Source organism: Salmo salar, chromosome 07, assembly GCF_965601325.2.
Source record: "Salmo salar chromosome 07, fSalSal1, whole genome shotgun sequence".
Lineage (NCBI taxonomy): Eukaryota > Metazoa > Chordata > Actinopteri > Salmoniformes > Salmonidae > Salmo > Salmo salar.
Window position 1 is genome coordinate 61,365,143 of NC_138297.1, and position 7,294 is coordinate 61,372,436.

Genomic DNA, 7,294 nt, shown 5'->3' on the forward strand with positions numbered 1-7,294 from the left:
GAGAGGTTTGTCACCACAAAGCACCTGCCAAGGGAACAAAAAATAAGAAATTGTGGGCGCGTGAAATGTCGTGCCGATTTAATTGAGTTGTCAGAGAAAGACATGATTAATGGTATTGTAATGTAACATTATGTCACGGACATGTGGCTTTTCCTCTTGGCCTTGCTCTTTGGAGAAAGACCAGTGAACAGTGAACATAGAGGGCCTCCATGGATTTGACGACTACCTTGGAGAAAAGCTTGAGTCTAACTGGGACACGCTCCCTTCATTTACAAGAGATATTAGAGGGCTAAGATCCATCCTTTTGACCCAAGAAAAGCTTTTGTTGAAGTTCAGCTGAAAATTAACTATTGGACTGGACTGAATCATATCTAACTTGGCATTTGCACAATCACTGCTCTCTGAAACCCAGTGTGTGCATTCAGTTTGACTGTTTCCAGCTACAACAACTCTAGTTACTTTACCTTTGCAAATGTCAGTATGTTGCTTTATGAGTGGAAACCTCAAAATGGAAGGACAATGACACCATACATATGTCAATATGAGAAATCCTCCCTGTTTGACAGGCCAGAGCCTTTGCTTTTAGACAGATGTAGGGTTAAGCGTTAAGGCGTTGCTAGTGTCAAACGCACATTAGTTTGCAAGTTTGTCAAGTAAAAACTGTTTTCTAGCCCTTACTCCAGGCTTGGCAATTTACCTGTCGTATATCAGCTCACGTGCGTTCAGATGGGCGGGGTGGAAATATTTGAGGTGTGTCCTTAAAAACATGATCCAAAGTGCTCATTTCAGGCAGCGCTGATGGGGGTATTTAAGACCAACCAAAAGCTGGTTTTAGTGGTTGGTTATGGCATGAATTCTGACAGGGGAAACACTGCCTATCCAGCCATGACGCACACTGGCCATATGTGCATGGAACAAGAGTAGCCTAATGTGCTTTTGGTGCCTGTATATTTCATATTTAGAAAAATAAAGTAAAACATTTTTATTTATATTATTTGATTAAAAACCAGGCAGCGCCTTCCCTCCTCTCAATTAGCGCTTTTTCTTTGTCTGACCAATGCAATCGCAAGTATTCAAGACTGTCTATAAAGAGTTTGGCTCCTGAGACCACTTGGAAATAAATCTTAATCACCAAAGCTTTATTAAAATATCAAGTTTGAGAGGAGTAAACCAGTGAGCTGACATTCCCATTTTATCTCTGCATTGTAGGCAGGCCCACATTATTTTAGCCACGCAGGCCCCATTTTGGATGTGCGTTGGTTTAATATTATATGCCCACAGGGAGAAATGATGGTGCCTGTAAGTGTGACATAGCCTATTTAAAACAAGTTGTTGTTTTGTTTAGAATATGATTAGAATTATTAATTCTCTTTTTAGGCCTTATCAATAATGAATTGAATAATATTATTGACAATGTTTGGCATGTCCATGCTCAGCCATAATGTTCCACTAGCCCAGTGGAGGCTGCTGAGGGGAGGACGGCTCATAATAATGGCTGGAAGGGAGTAAATGGAATGTATCAAACACATGTTCTGGATACCATTCCAGTCATTCCACTCCAGCCATTAAACTCCACTCCAGACATTATTATGAGCCATTCTCCCCTCAGCAGCCTCCACCGGCCTAGCCCCTATATCAGTGTGAATGCTATTAAAGCCATGCAATTACTCAGAACAATGAGGACTGCAAAAGGGTTCAAGTTAACCTATTTAGCAAAGATGGGATAGGGTTGCATTTTGTTATTTTCTTTCTGTAAGCCATTTAGCAAACTATAACGGACTAACATTGGAATTGGAGATGATTCCAAGGCAACACATAAAAGGCCATAAATACACAAACTGAAGAAACCACATATTTCGTCATGGAGCACGTTCTGATTGGCCAGTGAGGGTCCAAGCCTCAACACACTCACAACTTGTTTATTCATCAAAACCAGCACTTTTGCGCCAATGCCACCAAGTGCGCCAATATTTGTGATTAGTGAAAATAGCAAAACTATGTTTCTGACACCCTCCTGAGCCTATAGTGCTTAGATTTAACATTGTGTTAGATTTGTTCAAATAGAGCCCTTAATGTTATAGTTTTGATCCGATATCAGGTTTTGGCCTGACTTTTATTTCTATTTCCACTGTGAAAATTCCTACAGAGGTGTGTGTTTTTCCTCCTCTCCTGCCAGGCAGCACACACCCAGATGAGAGTTGTCTCTTTGATGAGCTGGCCTGATAACACCTGCCCTCCTCCTGCTCTGCCGCGCACCCCGACTCGCCGCTGGGTGAAATATCACCGCCTGCCTCCCCCGCTGCCATGCCAACAGCTCCATTTTACCCACAAGTCCCAGGGTTTTTTACACATATGAAAGGGCTTGTTTATTATGCCTACAGTATGTATTTTGGGCTAAAACGTTCCAGCTCCCCAGCAAAATGGGGAGGGGGGATTATTTACGCTAGGAACAGAGGAGGGGTTCTACAAAAGCTAATTTGAGAGTCAGCTCTGTTTACTGCTGCTGTTAGAGGAGAAACAAAGACAAAAAAAAGTGTGAAATAAAGAGTGATGGGAAGATGGGACGTTATTGACATATTGACTGAATAATATTACTCCAGTGAGTTGTTTTTTGGGGAGTGACTTTCGCAATCTAACAGCAGATCGTATTGATAAGGCATTTTGAGTTATAGCGTATGTTTTATCAAATCTGGCCAGCAGCTTTCAACACTCCACCCCACCTGTCCTCAAGTCCCCTCACGCTCCCTGCCTACAGGCCAGTGGGCCGCTGCCCAGGACCTACATCACAGGATGTAGGAGTTAGTTAATGGAATCAGGCTGAATTTGTTTTCACTTTTCTGTGAAGCTGCCATGTGAGATACAAACTCCGCATTATGGGGTGGGGAATTTGGTCCATTACATTTTCAACTGGAACATTTTGCCAGACTTTCCCCCCCTTTGATTGACGCTATCCCCATGTAAAGAATGGCTGTTGTTCAGCTCCCTGTTGTTTTCATTGGAGGGCTTGGCCTGCCTTGGCTTCTTCTAAGGCTGCTCCAGAACCTCTGGTCTGGAAAGTCAAAGGGGTTCCTGCCCAGTTATTAAGAGAGAGGAGTGGAGGGTGGTCAATTAATACAAACACTGGAGCCCCCCCCCCCGTCATGTGCGTTTTGCTGGATAATTGTTTACATCTGTGTGGGTCCAAAAGCAGTTGCCAGAAACTCACTCATCGTCCTCCCCAGATCCGCTGGCAGATGATGAAGAGACTGTGAAAACTCCAGCCAAGCGCTGCCTGCCGCAACACCCGGGTTCTCCCATGATGCTTAGAGGTGTCCCTATATAGGTCACTTTATTTACTCCACTCTTCTGTTTATCTCAGCAATAACCTTGTCATTTGCGGTATGTTTGTATGTATGTACAGTACCAGTCAAAGGTTTGGACACACCTACTCATTCCAGGGTTTTTCTTTGTTTTTACTCTTTTCTACATTGTAGAATAGTGAAGACATCAACACTGAAATAACACATATGGAATCATGTAGTAACCAAACGGAAACAATTTCTTAATTGAAATGTAATCCAAGTGACTACCTCATGAAGCTGGTTGAGAGAATGCCAAGAGCGTGCAAAGCTGTCATCAAGGCAAAGGGTGGCTACTTTGAAGAATCTCAAATATAAAATATATTGGATTTGTTCAACACCTTTTTGGTTACTACATGATTCCATATGTATTATTTCCTAGTTTTGACGTCTTCACCCCAAGAAAATCTCTTGAATGAATAGGTGTGTCCAAACTTTTAACTGGTACTGGTACTGGTACTGGTATGTATGTATGTATGTATGTATGTATGTATGTATGTATGTATGTATGTATGTATGTATGTATGTATGTATGTATGTATGTATGTATGTATGTATGTATGTATGTATGTATGTATGTATGTATGTATGTAATAATGGTATCAAAACATCACTTCTCTGCCTGCAGTATATCATTGTTCAATTAGGAACATCTGTGTTGCCTTGCTTACAAACAACCTGCCACGTGGGAGCCGAAGGGCCGTATATCACAGAATTGTAGCCCTAATTAAACAAAGACATGTTTATGGTAACACGCACTGATGAAAAACTGCTATGGAGATGAAGATGTGACTTGTGGCATTTTACTTAAAGCAGAGTTGCAGCGTTGCGCGGTGGTTGATTTATGGTCGCCTCTGTCCACTATGCTGCTGCATTTAATGGCATTTACAAAATTGCTTTTGTTGTGAGGAAGAATGTGTCCATTGAGGCGAGTTGGGAGGAGGGGGTGCGTTTGAGGTGCATCAATGATAAAAGTCCCAGTGCAACAAAGAAGGGAACCAGGCTCTGGATGCCTCTTTTTGGAGAAGACCCGCACTTCCAAACAACCACCCAAGTGATTATGAACAGACCAGAAAAGAACCGCGTGCTACTAGTGCAAAACATACCTGGCTAATGGCTTCTTGTGCTCCGCTTCAGGGAGTAATACTGTAATATCATGTCTAGTCCATATGTAAGTATCCCTATTATTCTATTGTAGAACTTCTACAGTAAGAACGAAACCAGCACACACAGAGGAGACCTCACAAGGAGGGGACAGAGAAGAGGTTGACTCCTAACGTCTTTGTATGTTTCATCCCTTCTGGGAGTCAGCTGGCTCTATGGTGTTTGGGCATTCCAGCTGTAGAACTCAGGCCTCATCATTTCCTCTGACACACTAATGGTAATCGTCTGGGTGGAGGACTCTTTCTCTCTCTCTCTCTCTCTCTCTTCTCTCTCTCTCTCTCTCTCTCTCTCTCTCTCTCTCTCTCTTGCTGTGAGAAGTGAAGTCTCTCTCTCTCTCGCACTCTCTCTCTCTCTCTCTCTCATGCCATGTCCACTTCATACACTATAATACCATGCATATGTCAAGACAGGACCTCCATGGGGATTTGCTGTCTTTCTTGGAGAACATTGTGTTGAATGAATGAACTCAGTCTGTTTGGTGTTCATCATGATTCATGACATCACTGTATCCTGTATGGAACCATGTTGTATTAGATGGAGCTTTTACACACTCAATCTGTATCAGCCTCAACCTTCAGCCTGTGAGTGACAGCTGAAGTCATTTCCCAGACTAGCATGTAGCCTATACTCAGGAACCCACGACAGTGTTCTGTATCCAGAACGAATCCTCTCTTTGTGAAGGTGGCAAGTCGCGACTCTTGTTTGTATAGAAAATGCCTATCGGGTGGAGCTGGAGGCCCGTTCGTTCCTGCTTGGATTAGGGGAACCACAAGTGAATTTATTTTAATGCCTCTCTCATGAGGAGACGTTTACAGGCCCTCTTGATTTTCTCCCTAGCCGCTTGGACGGGGATGAAAGCCCGTCTCCGTCAGGCATTCAACATGGAGTGAGTGCTGAAAAGCAGGGATGTGGAAGCAGGGGAAACGTGGAGGGCGTCCAAAACTGGAACCCGCGCACCAGAAATACTCATGACGGCCCCCCCCCCACACACACACAACCCCCTTCATCTCAAAGGCTACTGGGAAAGAAAGCCCCCTCTCTGGTTGTGGTTCATCAACATGTTTGGAGCTGGATGTTTGTATGCCTGGACTGGGTAGCGGTGGTGCTGATACTGTAGAGTTTCCAGAGCCAATTCTATGTCTGCATCTCAAATGGCACCCTATCCCCTATGAAGTGCACTACTTTTGACAAGTGCCCATAGGGCCCTGGTCAAAAGTAGTGCACTACTTAGGGAATAGGGTGCCATTCGGGACACATGCTATCTATCTGGGAGAGATGGTGTTTGGTTATTGAGCCAATAGTCTGGCACGGTGACCAGGATAGCGAAAGTCTAGTGTTACAGTGAAACCAGAGGGAAGTCTGTATTCTGGAGGCCTCTATGGTGGGTACAGGGGTGTCTGTTTCAGTGAAACCAGAGGGAAGTCTGTATTCTGGAGGTCTCTATGGTGGGTACAGGGGTGTCTGTTTCAGTGAAACCAGAGGGAAGTCTGTATTCTGGAGGTCTCTATGGTGGGTACAGGGATGTCTGTTTCAGTGAAACCAGAGGGAAGTCTGTATTCTGGAGGTCTCTATGGTGGGTACAGGGGTGTCTGTTTCAGTGAAACCAGAGGGAAGTCTGTATTCTGGAGGTCTCTATGGTGGGTACAGGGATGTCTGTTTCAGTGAAACCAGAGGGAAGTCTGTATTCTGGAGGTCTCTATGGTGGGTACAGGGGTGTCTGTTTCAGTGAAACCAGAGGGAAGTCTGTATTCTGGAGGTCTCTATGGTGGGTACAGGGATGTCTGTTTCAGTGAAACCAGAGGGAAGTCTGTATTCTGGAGGCCTCTATGGTGGGTACAGGGATGTCTGTTTCAGTGAAACCAGAGGGAAGTCTGTATTCTGGAGGTCTCTGTGGTGGGTACAGTGGTGTCTGTTTCAGTGAAACCAGAGGGAAGTCTGTATTCTGGAGGTCTCTATGGTGGGTACAGGGATGTCTGTTTCAGTGAAACCAGAGGGAAGTCTGTATTCTGGAGGCCTCTATGGTGGGTACAGGGGTGTCTGTTTCAGTGAAACCAGAGGGAAGTCTGTATTCTGGAGATCTCTGTGGTGGGTACAGGGATGTCTGTTTCAGTGAAACCAGAGGGAAGTCTGTATTCTGGAGGTCTCTGTGGTGGGTACAGGGGTGTCTGTTTCAGTGAAACCAGAGGGAAGTCTGTATTCTGGAGATCTCTGTGGTGGGTACAGGGGTGTCTGTTTCAGTGAAACCAGAGGGAAGTCTGTATTCTGGAGATCTCTGTGGTGGGTACAGGGATGTCTGTTTCAGTGAAACCAGAGGGAAGTCTGTATTCTGGAGATCTCTGTGGTGGGTACAGGGATGTCTGTTTCAGTGAAACCAGAGGGAAGTCTGTATTCTGGAGATCTCTGTGGTGGGTACAGGGATGTCTGTTGAAGCCTTCTGTTCTCTTTTAAAGAGAAAATATGAACTTTTTCAGATGTGAAGTATATGAAAGGTACGCAAATCACCACATATCGCCATGTTACACATGAAGTGAGGCCAATAATAGTAATTTGCACTTATATCCACACAGTACGGGAATCAAGCTGAGCCAAGTGATCTGTTAAGAGGTCTGCTTCCCGTACATTTCACCAGGAAGACTTTATCATTCTCATCCGATATTCAATAACAACACGTGCCTAATGTGTTCAGCTTGACTTTTTGCATTTTGTTGGTCACAGAAATGTGCACTTGGTTCATTCATTGTTATGGTCTCTCCCTATGGACATGTTTCAGACGTACTATTTCTTGGTTTTGC